Raw genomic sequence first — 18,774 nt, 5'->3', positions numbered from 1 at the left:
TATGTTATGTAAAAAAAACTCAGCATTCAGGAAAAAAATAGAAAAGTATAGCGCCTTCGGTCCCTAGACTTTGTATACTATGAAAAACATACAATCAATAATTACGAAAACAAAATCTATATATACGAGGTGGCGCATAAGTCACGCAACCGATTTGCACAAAAAATCGTATAAAAAAATGTCTCACGACACGAATTTATTCTCGAATAAAAACGATAGAAAGTCGAAAACAAAACCGCTTAGGAACCAACATGCTCGATAGTTGCAGCGCGATCGTTATTTTTTTTTCTTTCAGAGAGCGTTGCGTGGCTTATGCGCCACCCTGTATCTTTGCTGGCTGAGTGGAGTGGTGTGACGAATAATTCATCCGAAAGATAAAAGGTCTACGAGTGTTGTTTGTTGCATACGTATCAAAACCAGGATTGGGTGATCTTTATAAAAAGATCGATTTTCCAAACGGCGTAGGGGTCGATCCACTGGATTAAACCAATACCAAAGAATCGATCTTTGAAAAATTAAAGGCTTTTTTTTCGATTTCTGTGCCTATTATGTATGAATGTCGCCTTTTCTTCAAAAAAGGTATACAAATCTCATATTTCTATTCAAACAACAAAATCATTCTATTTTGTTTCTCAGCATGAAGGCCACAGCCACAGGACATTTATCTTGTGCCGTCAAGCAGTCGTTTCATTGAATAAATTAAGTGGAAAAGCATTATTAGAAATTCAACAACCGCTCAGAACTCAGCTGACTATGATCCCATAAAAGTCAATCGTGTCATACATCTATCATTTAGTCGAAGCCGATTCTTAATTTTGGTGCCAGTTCTAAAAAAGCAACCTTTCGCCCGTCTAAAGGCGAATGAACTGAAAAGTTTAAACCCTCTTAAAGCCAAAAAGAAGAAGAAGAAGAACCTTTCGCCCGTAATTAATGTCAACATCAGGTTCAGTAATCCTACACGCAACTGCTTACAGTAAATCCCTTCAGTAGCTGCCGCTAGTTCTGTCTCAGCATTTGTACAGAAGTAAATCGTAGAAGAAGCGATCGGAATGCTGACATTGTGTTTAAAAAAATGTTGGGCGGCTTTTGGTGAGATACAAATTCGATGTATACTGAAAAACAAATCTACAAAAAGTTTTTCTAAGATCGAAAAGATCAAAAGCAAAAAATCGATTTTCTCGATTTTCTCGAGTACAAAAGATTGATCGAAGCAATCGGAAATCGTAATGGAAAAGATCGATCTTCTAAGAGTCGATCCGTGGTCGCCCTATCCTTATCAAAATATTTGTTTTAACAGCTCAAAAATTACTTTGAAAATAAACTATTGAAATTTCAAAAATCTATATATTCAACCATTCCATGCCATATCAATATAGTGGTTCTCAAATTTTCGCAAAAAATGATAGTTTCGATCCTTATCGCAAAATAATAGACCCGTATTTTTTATTTTTTATTTCTTATATATATTATAAATATATATATATATATATATATATATATATATATATATATATATATATATATATTTTTATAATATATATTGGCAGACTTATCTCACTTCTTAACTAGGCGAACCTAGCCAGAATTTTCACCTGCCCCCGGGCTTCTGAATGCCAAAGGGGGACTAGGCTCTGCGGAATGCACGTATCTGCATGCTCGTGCTGTTTTAGTCCTGACCGAGGAATTGTCGGACAATCGCGCAGGTGCTAAGGATGACCGACTTTTGGATGCCGGCCAATTCCGTCTCGATGTTCAACACCTTTAGCGCTTCCAGAAGTGTCTTCGGGATAATTCCAGTTCCAGAGAGAACGACTGGAACAATTCTTGGGACCTCCCTTAGCCCCCACAGTTCCTTGAGCTCCACGGCCAATGGTCGGTACTTGCAGATTTTGCGACCGTGGGTCTCCTCCAGATTCTGGTTCAGTGGAATAGCGACATCGATGATGGTGACTTTGCGGTCGCTCTTGTCGTAAACCATTATATCTGGGCGGTTGTGGTGGATCGAGAGGTCGGTCAGAACAGTGCGATCCCAGTACAGCTTGAAACGGTCATTTTCCAGGACAGGTGCAGGCAGGTACCGGTAGTTTGGTACGTTGTCTTCCAGTAGAGCACATTGGAGCGCCAGTTGTCGATGAACAATACGGGCCACGTTGTTGTGGCGCTCGGTGTAGGCTGCGTTGGCCAAAACGGGACAGCCTCCCATAATGTGCTCTATGTTTTCACCTGGTTGATGGCACATCCGGCAAATGTCATCAACGTCTTGATGCCAGACGTACCGCCTGCAATTTCTCGTCGGCATTATCCTGTCCTGGATGGCTATCATGTCGGCTTCTACTACTGAAGAGAGTTCACCACGCGTTAGCCACAGATTAGATGCGGCCTTGTCGACGTGTGGCCGGTCCAGTTGATGGGGGTGGGCACCATGCACTGCCTTCTGCTTCCAAGCTGCAATCTTCTCCTCCACTGTCTGCAGATTGCAGTTGAGTTGGTACTCCGCTTGCGCCAAGTGCAGAGCGCTGTATCCTCTGTCGGCGGCGCAGACAGCCCGGTATAGCGCGTTTTGGTTGGCGCGTTCTGCGAAGTACTCGCGCAGTTGTCGTACCTGGGCAACACACAGTGCAGAAATGTCGACGATTCCAAGTCCCCCTTCTTTGCGTGGTAGTGAAACTCTCTCCAGTGCCGATTGAGGATGGTGCATTCCGGCCTCTTTGAATGCTTTCCTCATCCTCCTCTCAAGGTCATCTAGGTTAGTTTTGCTCCATTTGACTACACCAAAACTGAAGGTCAGCAGGGGAACCGCGAATGTGTTGATCGCGCGTACCTTGTTCCCCGCGTTGAGGAAAGTCCTCAGGACACAGTTCACTCGACTCAAGAACTTGTCTCGCAGCTCCGTCTTGATGTCGGAGTGGCGAATCCCGGTGAGCTGTCGGAATCCAAGATATTTATAGGATTCGCCACGAACCATGTCTCTTATAAACTCGCCGTCATAGACCTCGTAGCCTCCGGATTCGGTAAGTTGTCCTTTCAGCAGGTGGACACAGCGACACTTGTCGAGGCCGAACTCCATACAGATGTCCCTGCTTATGTCTTCGACAACCCGGATAGCTACACCTAGACGCTGACGTGAATCAGCGTAGACCTTGAGATCGTCCATGTAAAAGGTATGGGTCACTTCTTCGTGGGCGCCGTCGCCATACCTTATTTTATAGCCATGACCGTTTCTATTGAGCGTCCTACTGAGGGGGTTCAGTGCCAGACAAAACCAAAGCGGGCTGAAAGAGTCGCCTTGGAATATCCCCCTCTTTATCTGCAGCGTTCTAGACTGCAACACATTTTCCCCATCACTGAGGTGCAGAGACGTACTCCACTGCCTCATCGCATGCTGCAGGAACCTAACGACGACGGGATCAATTTTGTAGAGCTCCAATACCCGGACGAGAAACGAGTGAGGTATGGAGTCATAAGCCTTCCTGTAATCGATGTAGGCCATACTTAGGTTCCGCTGGTTATATACCGCCTGGCCGACTATGGCTGCGTCGATGATGGCCTGGTCTTTGCAGCCATGCGTATTTTTCCTGCATCCTTTCTGCTCTTCTGCGATGATGTGATGCTGTTCGCAGTGAGCAGAAACTTTGGCGGTAATTATGCTGCTCAGTATTTTGTACAGACTCGATAGGCACGTTATCGGTCTGTACTTTGATGGGTTCAATGTGTTGCTGTCTTTCGGGAGGAGGAAGGTGACGCCACGGGTGGCGAATTCAGGAAGGTTGTGTGGGTCACGTAGCACCTTGTTGAAGCACTCAGCTATCTTTGGATGTGCGACGGTCAGCTTCTTGTGCCAAAAGTTCTGGACACCATCGGGGCCCGGTGCTGCCCAGTTCCTCAGGTACCGCGAGGCTTCGCGGACATCGTTCTCTCCGACGATGATAGCTGGCATCTCTCCAATTTCACCACAACTCTCCTCCTCCCGTCTTAACCACATTTGCCCGTCGCGATGTTCTACTGGGGTCTCCCAAATACCAGCCCAGAAGTTCGTCACATCGCTAATATCTGGCAAACCTTCGCGGTAGTCGGGCTTCTCGTCGCTAATGTGGTCGTAGAACGCTTTTTCGTTATCTCTGAACATCCGATTTTGTTCCTGGCGCTTTGCAGAGTCAGAGTAACGTTTCAGCCGTTTAGTTAGGACGCTCAATTGCTGTACCAGTGTGTCGAGTTTTTCCGTCAGCTGGTGAGCTCCCAGCTGGCGAAGTTCAGTAGGCCGCACGATCACAGCAACTTGGCGACATAATTTCGCCGATCTGCTGCCTCTTTTGTACGCCATCAGTCTTCCAATTGCGGCGCGCTTGTTTAGGATCCGTTGCTCCAATCTCCTTCGCCATGGAGGCTCACGCCTTTCACGGAGATGTTGGAGCAGTCCGCCTCTTGGCCTAATACGGTATCCTAAACTTTTGGCGGTCGCCACAGCAGCACAGTAAACTTTCAGTTGCAGCTCCTCCATGTTCTCAGCATCAACCAAGTGCAGCGGAAGAACGTGCTCGTTCATGAGCTTTACTGCACTTGTCAGCCTGCGGGAATGCTGCAACTTCGGGATCCTGGGGCGCGACAAAGGGTCCGTGTCGCGGAACTGTGAGATCGCCTCGTCGTAATGGAAGACCAGATCGCGTAGTAGTTGTTGATCTGGCTGTGGATCTTCCGGCTCAGGGGGTTGTTGTACTGTGGCCTCCACTGGTGCTGATTCGCGTGCCCCACTCGCGAATGAATTGCTCAGCCGTACTGAACTTCGTCTCGACACATCGCTTGCTCTGCTTGTTCTGGAGCTTAGTTCTCTCTGCACCTGCTGCTTGATCTCGTCGACTTGCGTTTGGGAGAGCATATTGTTGCGTACAATCGCTCTACGCCTCGCGTTCATCGCGTTTTGGTCAAGCCTCCCGACGAACTCTGGATACGCTTCCTCGAACATTGCGAGTATTCGAGGGCGACCGCTCATGTCCGTCTCCAAAGCAGTGCAGATGTAATAGGCGCGGATCACGAATTCATTCATTTCATGTGTCCACATGATCCGTCGCCTAGTAGTACCCACAAGTGTGGACGACTGTCGTCTGACAGTCGCAACACGCCTCGTAGGCGCAGCGTTTCGTTGGTGATGTCGATGGCTGCTGTTTCCGTGTGGCGGTAGCTCTTCGGGTTGAACCCGGCTGGTGGCCCGCTCTTGCACATCGCCCTCCAGCCGCTGGCCGCTCGCTCTTACGCCCGTTCCAGGACCAGCTCCAGTTCGGGGACCCTCCTCGGGTGATCGCATTCGTAGTATTCGTCTTGACCTTAGCTCCATTGTCTGGGTGTATCTCCTTTGCCCGGGAGACAGCGGGTTGGCAAGGCCTCCATGACCCGGGAGGCCTTCCCCGGGAGAGATATAACGCTCTGACTCGCTCGCACCCCCTCACTTAGCCACTTTCGACACCCGTTCTCGGAGCCAAGACCAGGTGTGTGTTTCCAGTTCACGCCCGATCTAAAAATGTCGTCATATGATCTTCGTGGAGGCGTGAGATAGGAACATTTGAGACCAACAGGTAGGCTCCTACCCTAGTGTTGATCCCCATTTGAGAACCAATATATATTTTTTATTTATTATTATATATTTTTTTTTTTTTTTTATTTGTTTTCATTTCAAAAATGAATTTTTTCCTCTCTTTTCCAAAAATATTTTTCCTCGAAAGCTGAGGTTTTTTTTTGAGGTATTTTTCAATGTTAATCGAAAAATCATGTTTTCTTCTTTTATCCAAAAATACATTTTTTCGAAAATTCATAACTTTTCAACTACTCGACCGATTCAGATGATCGACATATAAAAAATGAAGCCAATGATTTCATGTTCATGTATTCATGTTGGCTTCATGAATATTACACTTGCGGAAAAAATGGATTATTTTTGAATATGTTATGTAAAAAAAGACGGGTGGGTAATGTCGGGGACATAACCGGAGTGACGTAGGAATATACAAAGGGAACAGCTTTTGTTAAATATATATTTTAAATATATTATTTTATTTTCTTCTCCTACGTGAATACCTACCTATCCACCTGAAAAATGGATTAATTTACTGATTACTCTTTATGAACATGTTGGTGGTTCTGAAAAGAACCTTTTGTATTGTGTTTTTGTTAACACTCGATATCCCCATCTTGTTCGGTTAAACCTTCCTGTTTAGCTATTGCGTTTGCCACTCGCCACAGCTTTCACAGCTGGAAAATTTCTTCCCATCCAGCTTGTGACATGTTGTACAGTAAGTTACATTCAATGCGACGTGCCGAAACACCACTCAGTGTCGCATTGGAGACGATTTTAACCTGCAATTGAACATTTCCTATGACAGTGGTACAGTGTCTACTTTCAATGTGGGGTCATAATTTGGACCCCGAACTCTATGTTTACAAAAATGTTCAACTAAATATGTCGTATTACAGGTCCGTCCAATTAGCTAAATGTCTAGCTAAATATAAATTACTGTACTTTCAATCTAGAAGCAATTTAAGAATTGGTGAAAATTGAATAATCGGGAAAGTCCCCAACCATCAATAAGCTCAGAACAACTGCCAAATTCTCATACTCATCATATCCTGGCAAACAATATATAGACAAACTTTTTCCTTCTTCTACCTGCTGCCGTATTGCGATTGCGTTTGCCACTCGCTGAAACTAGTTGTTGCTTTGATGAGCGCCGAACCGAAGCTGCTCTGTTCCTGATGCGGATTTTCTGGTTGTCGTGAGCAGCTTTGCAAGCCAACTTGAGCACTCCGACGGCCAAACCTCTCTAATCGCTGTTAGGTATACTGGTGCTCCGGCATCAATCCGTTCGGCCTAGTTACCCTTGCGGAGCAATCAGTGAATGCGACCAACAGGGAACTGGAGACCTGTACGGTTCGAGTGAGACTTTGCCTTTCCCTTAACTTGTCCTCCTTTGTTACGTCCACACGTCCACGTTGCTGCTTGTTTTCTTTTTATGATGTGATGCGATGCGATGTTAAACGATGCCGTACAACCACACGGGTTTACGGTTTGAAAGAAAATAAGATATTTTTTTGGGGTCCGCGTGTTTTATACTCTAGCGGTACACACTCACAGGATAGAGACAAATCGGCAGACTCAGCCAAAGGGGCGAGTCCAACGAGACGAACGAATGAGCGTTAAAAGGCAGCGATGGCAAAAAATACATTAGAGGCGAATGAACGGCAAAGTTAAACCCTCTTAAAAACAAAGAAGAAGAAGAAGAAAAATACATTCATTGCGATTTGTTCGCTCGTTGGATTCACATGCAGGCTAAAAAGGGTCTTTTTCAGGATCACAAAATTATCTTTGATCTAAAGAGTTTATTGTTTTGTTATCACTCGATATCCCCATCTTGTTCGGTTAAACCTTCCTGTTTAGCGATTTGTTGCCACTCGCCACAGCTTGCACAGTTTGAAAATTTCTTCCCATCCAGCTTTGTGACATGTTGTACAGTAAATTACATTCAATGCGACGTGCCGAAGCACCGCTCAGTGTCGCATTGGAGGCGATTTTAACCTTTAATTGAACATTTCCGTTGACAGTGGTACAGTGTCGACTTTCAATGTGGGGTCATAATTTCGATCTCTATGTTTACTAAAATGTCCAACTAAATATGTCACATTACTGGTCCGTCCAATTAGCTAAATGTCGAACTAATTGTAAATTACTGTACAATTTAAGAATTGGTGAAAATTGAATAATCAGGAAAGTCCCCAACTATCAATAAGCTCAGAACAACTGCCAAATTCACATACTCATCAGATCCTGGCAAACAAAATATGAAAAAATCAATTTGTGTTTTATTATTATTTTGAATATTATTTTAGAAAGCATTGAACTGTATTTCGTAAACTCCTTTTTGAAAGGTTTAATGGCCCTGATAAGCGCCGTGTTTTATGGAATGGTTAGAAAATTAGAAAATTTAGTACTCGTGGTTTTGAAAAAAACTGGATTTGCCACCAGAGCAGATTGTATAAAGAACAAACTTTTTTCTTCTGCTACCAGCTGCCGTTTTGCGATTGCGTTTGCCACTCGCCACTCGCTGCAACTGCCTGTTGTCTTGATGTCCACCGAACCGAATGTGTTCTGTTCCGAATGCGGGTTTTCTTATCGTCGCGAGCAGCTTTGCCAGCTAACTCGATCACTTCTTTCTTTCTTTGTTTTTAAGAGGCTTTAAACTATGCAGTTCATTCGCCTCTATTCTCGATCACTTCGGCGGCCGAAACTATATAACGCCGGCTAGGTGGACTGGTGCACTGGTACTAACGCGCTCGGCCTAGCTACCCTTGCGGGGAACTCCACACCAACACGGTTCGAGCGAGATTTTGCCTTTCCCTTCACTTTTCCTCCTTTGCCATGTCCACACATGGCTGCTTGGGTTGGTTTGTTGATGTGTTGTGATGCGAAAAGATGTGGTGTACGGTTTGAATGAGAATGATCGTTACGCCATCGGAGCGAGGATTTTAAGCTGACTGGATGGCTCGAGTATTACGCATGTGTGAGACTGCGACCAATGTTTCGTTCATTTTTTTTCTTTTTCCTTTCCAATCGTGCTTCATTCTATTTCGCTGCTGCTCTGGTTGCCCGTTTTGGTCGGTACGATTTGAGGAGCACAAAATGGATCAATCAAAAATGGGCACATAGTGCATTTGGACAATGCTTGATATTTCACAATTATTCAATTATTTATCTCAAGAAAAATTAAATGTTATTCGTTATGATAGATGCGTAGATATATTTCCTATCAATTGATGCAAAAACCTTTGCGATCTATTGAGAAATGCTCGAGTTATAAGCGTTCCAAATCTTGCATTTTTTCCTACTTGTTCAGTGCCTAGATTTCCATTTCACCCCCTATATCTTCCGGTTAGACGTAGTCCTACGTCAAAAAACGCGTCAATTCGAAAATCCGCGCAAAAAACCGCGTTAATTGGAAAATCCGCGTAAAAAAACATGTCACCTAATGATAGATATCAAATGGGACTATCTTTACGTAGAATGGAAGTAAAAAGTTGAGTGTTGCTCGTTTCCGAAAACCCGTAGTTTTTTCCTGTAATTTCGTTGGTTACTAGTAGCTATAGTTCGGTTTTCCTCAGGAATGAGCTCATCTGCTGTTGCTAGAAGATTCCCTAGTAATTTGTACACTCTTCTGCCGATGCACGTGCAGTACCACTGTTGGACCGTCCAGAGCTAAGTAGACAGGGAAAGACATTCACGAATCGCTTGTACCGCCCGGCGAGCTCCCCGTTACCCAACACCTAAAATCCACGTAAGAATAGTGATAAGGTGCGGCACTAAGCGCTAAGCTTCATTACAAGCACTAATTACCGTAATTTGCTCTGAGGGAACAAATGTGAGCTGAGGGGGAGATGTGATATTGCACTGGTCTTTTTTTACGCGGGTACCGCGTTAATTGGAAAATCCGCGTAAAAAAATCTCGTAAAAAACCGCGTAAAAAACCTGGGTGTATGCTTTTTTCAACCGACTTCTTACATATGTCTGGAAATTGAGGAAAAATTAGGTGTTCTATAGTTGTGAAACGCAGTGTATATTTTTCCAAGACAATTGGATTTAATTCGATATGTTGATCATCTAAATCGGCTTAGTACTTCCAAGATTTTTCCAAAGCAATAGGATTTAATTCGATATATTGATAATCTAAATCGGCTTAGTAGTTCAAAAGTTATGAATTGATTGAATTGAAATGAATTGAAAATTGATTTTTCGAACCACCCTAAAATGAAAATGAACACCCTAGTAAAAAAATTAAAAAATACCGGTCTAATATTTTGCGACAAGAAACAAAATTTTCACGGAATTCCGAGAAGCACTACGGGGGCTGACACAGAATGGCTGTATTTATAGGCACCCGCAACTATTTTTAACCCCAGAATGAATTTGCAAAACATGCGTAAAAAAAGCTCCATTCTTGCACTTTTCAGAAATCTCTCTTTGGGAATTGATTCAAAGGCAAACAACTGATTACTAAGTCAAAAATAGTCCTACGTCAACCTTGCGATTGCATCACATATATTACCTACCTCTTTTTTTACGTACGACTACGTCTTTCAGTATTGGTGCCAAATCAGGAAACAGAGCACCTTTTTATGAAATAGAAACAGTAAATCCAACGTTCGTTCTGTGTAGGCTGACCGAATAGTTCAGGAATAAAAACGGGACACGTAGCCAGAAAAAAATTACTTTTGATATGTTTCGAAAAAATTGATTGAGTGAATAAAACCGAGTACAAAACACAGTGGCGTCTCGTTCGCCTGTTCAAACTGCTCATAGATAGTGGGAGTGGGATAGATAGTGGGAGAACTTAGAGTTTGGGAATGTGCCACCGTGGGTTTGCCGAAAGTCTTCCTGATAATCCAAGCAATAAACTTGCTTCAGATAGCTTTCAGAATGTGTCGGAACTCATGATTTAGGAAGGCCTATTCTGGGACACACTGAAGATGACATCTCTCGTCATATGGCAACCCTGAGAGCGTCGGTTGTAAGATAAAAACTATTTCAGCAACTCTCATTGGAAAATCCTGTGTCTAAAAAATTCACACATACACAAACCATAACTCCGAACGTTTGATTTCTGCCGATTTTACTATTCAAGTATACAACCGATAAAAAACTATATGCACGCAAATTGTGACGGTGCTAGCAGGGAACCCAACAATGCCCATGTGGATACAATTTATGACTCATAAAGTGTCAAATAAAATACGTTGACACTCTCAAATTGACCGATAGTGACCAAACGAGCTGGCACGACGCACATGAGTCAAGCGTGATCTCTAGCACGCGACATTCTGACTGATTAATAGTCAAAGATAGCGTAAGAAGGGAGTTAGCACATGAGAAGTAATGAATGCAAATTATTGGTCGTCAAACAGTAGCAGAATTGAACATGTTAATAAAATTAAGATAATTTGCTTGTTTATCAAATAGCTGATTTGTTAGAAACACTCACAAATGTTTTGTTCAACTTCGTGACTGATCGACTTTGGAGAAATCAATGCTTGTAATATTTTGTGATGATGAATAAATGCGAAACACGATGCAAGTTATCCTGTAGCATTATAGTGGTGTATAAACGTTCCATGGTTACTCGAAATTATTGCTCTAATGGATGTCGATCGCAAATTAACGAAAAACGCAATAAGATTCCTTGGAAAAGCCGTATTCTTAAAAAAATTCTGCACATTTTGCACACGTTGTTCAGGTGTCGGTCTCTTCATGACAAATCGGCAATTGTAAAAAAAAGTGACAGTTGTCGATATGACACACATACCAAAAACAATACTTAGCTTAAGGGGGTAGTATACTATGGAAACTTGAATAAATTTAAAAAAAAATATTTCAGGCTTAAAATATGCTCTGAGATTTCTACTTTACTGTAGTTTTTGTCCCAGGTTTGGTCGATGCTCCGTTCCGAAGTTACAAGCCAATTAGTGGACCTAAGTCTTCGCGTATGAAGCGTGGATCCAAAATTTTAAAACGCGTTTTTCTCGAAACTACGTTTTGCAAACTGGTGGGAGTTCTACCTCCGGAACGCTTCATCCGATTTTGATGGAATAGTTTTTCCCAGATTCTCCACTCCACTTTCTGTCATCGTACGTAGGATTTTTTGAGATTTTGAAAAATGAAATTTTGGCGAATGTTTTTGTCTTCAATTTTTTTTACAAAAAATGTCGCCATTTTGACAAAAATCAATATTTTGAAAAAATCCTACGTACGATGACAAGAAATATATCCAAGATTACGCAAAAAAATCATTGGTTGAAATCGGTACACTAGAAAAACTTGTAGGACTCCCACCAGTTTACAAGGTTTTGGCTGTAAGGGTTCAACAAACCGGTTGTGGCTATTTAGGGGACAGTCCAATTGACACCAATATATTTTTCGTTTGTTAAGTAATACATGCCTAGTAAAACTGTGATATCAGATTAGTCATAGTAATTTATTTTCTCGTTGGAAAAAATCGCGAAAATCGCATACTTTTTATAATGTTCATAGTGTACTACCCCCTTAAAGCTCAATATTCTATCAAAGCACCCATTATTAGCTCAAAGTTTTTCGAAATTTTAACTAATGATTAATAAGTTATCGGGTCATTTCAAATCCAATTGATCGCATTGAGCGACTACAGAAGACCCAACAATACACCCTCAAACATACTCAACTGAATCAACATTGCTGCTGTAACCTTGCACGTGCTTCAAACGGACGGAGCGATGAACAAAATACATAAATCATTTCCTTTTATAAAATAAAATATTCGTTGAATCTGCGATATGCTTTTTTATTCATCACTTTCTCTCGCGATATAACACGCGTAAAATCATCCCCCCTATGCTATGCTGTGTGGCTTTTTTCTGCTCTAGATCTTGTTCTTTGATTTGTGTCTGTTTTGTAGTTGCTATAAATATACGAAAGAGACATAATTCGCAACCTGAGGATATTAATTAATCGCACCAGCGGATAAATTACGCTTGACTTGATTAGGAGGCAGAAATGATGAGGAGCCAAGCGAAAAAAAAAATTGGTGAATTATGCTTGGCGTGAATAAACACACACATTCGTATGTGTCATTGGACGAATTGTTCAAACGAACTCGCTTGAGATTCGATTTTTTTTCGAAGCCCGACTCCAGAACCAATAGAGAAGAATAAATATTATGAAAATTTAATGGACCAAGGAAAACAGTTTCATGTGTGATTCATAATAGGTATACACAAATAACTCATTCAACTAGGGCGTCGTGCACAAATTACGTAACGCTAAAAATCCGGATTTTGGACCCCCTCCCCTCCCCTAAGTAACGCAATTTCCTATCTCTAATACACAGAAAGTAACGCAACCTCGACCCACCTCCCCCCCCCCCCACCTTATCGCGTTACGTAATTTGTGCACGACGCCTAGCCTCATACCGAGACAATTCGACCTGATAGAAACAATCGATTGTACGAAATTAGCGATGGTTTCCCTAGAAGACGAGAAATTTCAATTTCTTTAAATATCCCCTTAAATACACACTGAACGCCTCACGGAGCTCTAGGGCGACCCTCAGTGCTTAATTAATTTTCAATGATTTGTTACTACTTTTAAGGTGAATTTGTGGGTCACTGTTACACCGAGATTTTATTTATTCTGATCCTTTTCCTCTTCGCGGAACGAGCGGAGATAGGGAAAACAGCAGTCCGCATTAGTATGCAAGTGCGTTATTTGTTTTTCGGAGGAAAAAGCGTCCGCTCTCGTGATTTATTGGGAATTTAGCTAATTGACAGTAGGCAAAAAAACAGATTCCAACCTTGTAAAAAATCAGATAATATACGATGAGTGAGAAGGGTGACATTTAATGGAGCGAACAAGCATCCACGGATGTGGAACAAGCTAGCTAGTCTTTTGTTAAAAAATATTGAACTTGAACTTAATAACTATTTTCACTGTGAACGAATTCTCATGATTTTCATACCGATCGAATCGGAAATTCTCTAAGATTTGTTTGATATTGTATACATTACAATTTGCTCTCTAAACGGCTTGAATTCATGAAACTGGGAGAACTTCCTTTTTTCCCATACATTTGTTCTGCCGATTTGTGCGCTAACTCTACCCGTATTTCGAATGCTTACAACTCGAACATTTCTGACCAGATCAGAAAGATGTTTGAATCAATTGATAGAAAATATTTCTACACGTCTATCACAATTAAAAAAATGTTATTTTTCATTAGATGAACAATTGAATAACTGGAAAATTTCAAGCGTTTTCTAAATGCCCTAACTGCCAAGTTTTGATTGGCCCGATTTACGGTTTCCCCAACACACACTTTAAAATCGATATATCTGTGGAAATCCGCTTTGTAAATATACATGCAAGCCGGGGGTATTTTTTTTGGTGTTGAGTACTTTTGTACTCGCTTGTCGTTGTGCAGACCAGAATATGTTTCCTAAAACGTACTTTTCAACTGAGAAGCCTGGAAAAATCGTTATTTCAGATACTAGAGGTGAATGAACTTTTACGGTTCGAGAACTACGTAAACATGAGATGTGCAATAATTTCAGAGGAAAATGTGAAATACAATGATCGTTTGACAATTCTTCCGTACATATATTTCGGTAGTCTTAGGCATCGTATCAAACGTAAAAGGATGTTCATCAAATTTATTTGTAACGAAGAACATAATGTCGATGCATTCTAAAATAATATTCAAAGTAGTAAACAAGTGGATTACATAATGTAATTGCGTAGTTCTACGTCGAAAATATGCGGTCGTGTCCTAAATACAACCCCTTACAATTTTTTTTAATTGCCAAAGGAACAAATTATAATCTTCACGATCAATCAGATGCGGCAATCAGTTAGAAAAGATATGGCTTACGAAAGAAAAAAATCACATTTCATTAAGATAACGCACCCGCTTAAAAAACATTGAAAAATCAGTGGATTTAAGTGCGAAGTGAAGGGAATTACTATAAAAATTTGGTCAAACAAAAATGCACTAACAACGAGATTTCGGATGGATAGGTAAGGGTGCCATTAACATTAACGCCACCACCACTTTAACTTTTTCGCTAACATGCAAAATTTTGATACGTTGCTTCTCTTGCTTGGACGTCACTTTGATAACCCCTTTACAACTTTTTTCATGGACACGTAAAAAGATTCTGCTGGAGCTGTCAACTCATACATTCAAGGATGGCGTGTCACGGAATTTCATTACAAAGGAAAAAATAGTATTACATAGTAGTAAAGTAGTAAAAATACAGTAGAAAGATGGGCTGCTGAATTTATGCGTGATTGTGCAAGTTTTGAATTCTACTTATATGTTCAAAAACTGCTGGTAAAAACAGATCACAAAGTCAATATTTTTATTTCAGGGTGCCATGTGCCGGAAATCATTTTCAATTAAAAATGACAAAACAAAACATATTTTTCGAATAATGCCAAATTAATGGTGATTAACACTATTTGACTATGTTTTAGTTTAAGTTTTAAATTCAATGCCTCTCTGTATTATTTATATTTTTTTACATAAATTCTCTGAATGAATCCTACTGCCAACATAAATCCGATGTCGAAATGACATAATCCCAAAAATAATACACTATGTTGTTTTTTTACCACTGTCCTCGAAATACGGCAGCAATTTCCAGAAGCGCACTAAGCCTACCGAATGGACGATACAACTGCTTATATTTATGTAAAAAGCAGAAGATTTCACAATAGCATGCCCCCGCGATAAGCCTTTAATATGAGTCTGCGTTGTTCTCCGCGAAGCATCGCGAAGCATTGCGAAGGGAATCCGTGAAACAGAAAACATTCCGTTCACAAAAACAAGGAATCCATGTGTTGTAAAACGTATGAAGCCGGATATCCATTGACACAGTGCCGGTCGCGGCAAATGTTATTTTTAAATTAATTAAAAATAATATTTATCAACGCGCGTGTTCACCACGATAGATTAAAGCTACTTTATTGATGTTATTACACCGAATAACTCGACCAGGTCCAGTAAATTTTATTCGAGCGGATGTGAGCCGATTAAAGATTATGACTGACCCGAAAGAAAACCATTTTTGAATCCGTCTGGATAATATCATTCAATGGTCCGTTAACTATCCCACCAATTTCTTTGAATGCGTCGACCTATGACGAAACAAAATGTTATTTTTTCTGTCTCCAAACAGGCGAAAAATATTTACAAATATCAGACGGCAGCGGAGACAGTAACCGAATAAGATCTCCCACGCATCATCTCGAGTCGATTGCAATTTGTCAGCGCCAACAGCAGCAGCAGCGGTTTTTTTTTTCGAAAGAACGAAAATTACCACTTAGTGTTGATTAGTGAAACGATAATCAACTGCTGCTCAGAAACATGACAGACATTCCAAATACGATTCGTGTTTTGTTCTCACAGATTAGTATACAGTTTATAGGAGGTTGGGCAAGAACAAACTGTCGGGGATAAATTTATGTCGTGAAGGTATTCTCATACTGATTCGACTTTTATTTATACGATCTTTGCAGGTGAATGAATCTGAAAAAAAATTTAGAACAAACGATTTCATATTTTACCGTGCTGGAAGTGGTTTCCACGTCTCTTTAAAGCCTCTCACATAAAAATCTTCTATCAACATAACAGAGCGTAGGACCTATGTAATCGATGCTCAACATTTTGAATTACATATTTCTGTTATTTATATTATTATGAAGTTTTTGACATCTTCACTGCAAGTTTCATTTGTAGTTGTTGCTTTTACAAAGTATTACACAAACTTTGAGCTGTATAACAGTCATTCTTCTAGGTTTTTGAAGGTGTCGAAAAAAGAGACTTTCGATTTGGTCTCTGTTATCTCATTTTTAGCAGCGTTGAGCGTTGAGCGTTAAGGCGTTGTGGCGTTGATCGTTCACCGTTGACGTTACATTCGTGACCGTTTTTGTTACCGTTTCCGTGAACCACACCGACCATAGTTTAAGAGTTACAGTATACATTTCAATCGCCAAAAAAACAAAAAAAGATTGTTATAAATAGCCACTGCACAATTGTCCAGGAGGTGAATTTAAGTGGAATTTAGCACCTAGAGCTCGACAGTTATTCTATTTTTCACCCTATTTTTGACAACATTGAAAAAAGCGCTCCATCATATGTAAAACTTCGTCGAAGATAGTTTTTGTCTAGAGGATAAATGTCTTCCACAAAGTTTTATTTAGTGCTTTCTAATTAAGTTGCATTAGGGTGACCATGAAAAAAGGGTTTTTTTTGCTCTAGCTATTATATCTAGAATTCTGCATCAAATTTATATTCGTACGACTTTTAGAGGTTATGAGAGCCATCATTTTGCGATGCAGAACTTTTTTTTTTTTTTTTTTTTTTATATCTGTATTATAGTGATTTTCAACTCATTCGTCAAAGTGACGAACCAACTTTTACTTCCATTTTTGGAAGAATGTCGGGAGTGAGAATTGAACTCGTGACCTTTAGCGTGAGAGGCATGGATGTTACCACTACGCCAGATCGCCTCCGATGCAGAACTTGTCAATTCTACTCATAGTTATTGATGGGTTTTCACCCAAAAACTCATGATTTCAATTTTAATTTACCCAAATTCACAAAATAATAAAGCTTTGAAAATCTCACATTATGTAGAGTGAATTATGCTCTTTCAAATGCAGCCAATAATCATTTTTTTGTGTGCACCTCAGAAAGAATGACAAACAAATGAAGAATTTTTTTTTGAGAAGAAATATCAATAACATTGATTAAAGTTGAGATATGACATGTTCTGCATCGCAAAATCTTTGTATTAGTAAGTAAAGTCTTTCGAATAACTGTCGAGCTCTAGGTGCTAATTTCCACTTAAATTACTCATCCAATGGTATATAATTAAAAATGAAAGACCAAATGTGTTTGCTAAGCACGAAACCCGAGGAAGGAATCGACTGTTTCGAGCCATCTTTATTTTGTTATATTCGTCTCTGCCCGTAGATCAATGTTATGGACAAAATTATGAATGCAAATTTTCTTCTCGGTATCAAACATGTATTCCATGTAATTGAGAAACATGATATTTGTAAGAGAATCAAGAATATTAGGGGAAATTCTTCGTCTCGCTCAAAATGTTTTTTTTTTTGTTATAAATACTTTCAAACGTTTTCTTACTAGCGAACGTCCATCGGTTCAATCGCAGAACTGTTCATTGATTAATTTTGTTGAACCTTTACAAATTCCTTTTATTATAAATTTTCTAATACTTCTACCAGAACTCGTCATTATAATATCAAATTATATTCCCAATACTCGTTCAAGATTGTTCAATCACTTGCAAATAACATGTTTTCTCCTTTTATGTTATTTTTTTATTTTACAAACATTTTACTTAACATTTTTGCCCTAATGATCGAGAACTAATTATAAAATAATAAAAATAATAATAAAACTATATAACTAAATGTTGAACCTATAACAATTATTACTACATAAGAGCAACAGAATAGAGCGCTTCGAGAGACGAACGGGAAAGGTGATAATTGAAACACGAACTACAAAGATTGAACACACGACACATACTGGTTACTAAGGTTACAACTTGAAATCGTCTGCATAGGAGAGTTTTCGGCACTTCAAACGAAAATTTATGTGGAATACATGTTTGATACAGAAAATATAATAAAAAGATGTCATCTGAAATCGGACGATTAGTTCTCGAGTTATGCAGAAATTGGTGTTTCATTTGAATTCCCTACCCCTCCCTTAGAGAGGTGAGAGGAAAGTCGTATCACAATGAAAACATTTATTGTCCTCTAGAACCTCCACATGCCAAATTTGGTTCCATTTGCTTGCTTAGTTCTCGAGTTATGCATAAATTTGTGTTTCATTTGTATCGTATTATTTGTATTGTTAGCCCCCCGCCCCCCTTAGAAAGGGAGGAGGGGTCTCAAACTATGACAAAAACCTTCCCCGGTCCCAAAAAAACTTTGCATAGAAATTTTCGCACCGATTGTTTTAGTAGTCCATAAGAATCAGACAGAAAAACAGAAAGACAGAAAGACAGACATCACTCCATTTATATATAAAGATAACGAGTTTTGGTAGAAGTACTAGGAAAATTATAGTAAAAGAAAATTCTAACGAGCCGATTAAAGGATCAATCAATAAAGAGCTCTGCGATTGAATCCAAGAACGTTGACTAAGTAAGAAAACGTGAATGTCCGAAAGTATCCAT

The 18,774-nt window shown here is 40.2% G+C and overlaps 1 protein-coding gene across 10 annotated transcripts in view; it reads left to right on the top strand.

The window, feature by feature from the left end:
- LOC129762280 (monocarboxylate transporter 12-like) overlaps positions 1 to 18,774 on the top strand; it is a 660,562-nt gene that overhangs the window by 607,388 nt on the left and 34,400 nt on the right. The window lies entirely within an intron of this gene.

This window comes from Toxorhynchites rutilus, chromosome 1, assembly GCF_029784135.1.
Source record: "Toxorhynchites rutilus septentrionalis strain SRP chromosome 1, ASM2978413v1, whole genome shotgun sequence".
Lineage (NCBI taxonomy): Eukaryota > Metazoa > Arthropoda > Insecta > Diptera > Culicidae > Toxorhynchites > Toxorhynchites rutilus.
Note: the sequence above shows the minus strand (reverse complement) of the source record. Positions and strands in the feature narration are given on the sequence as shown.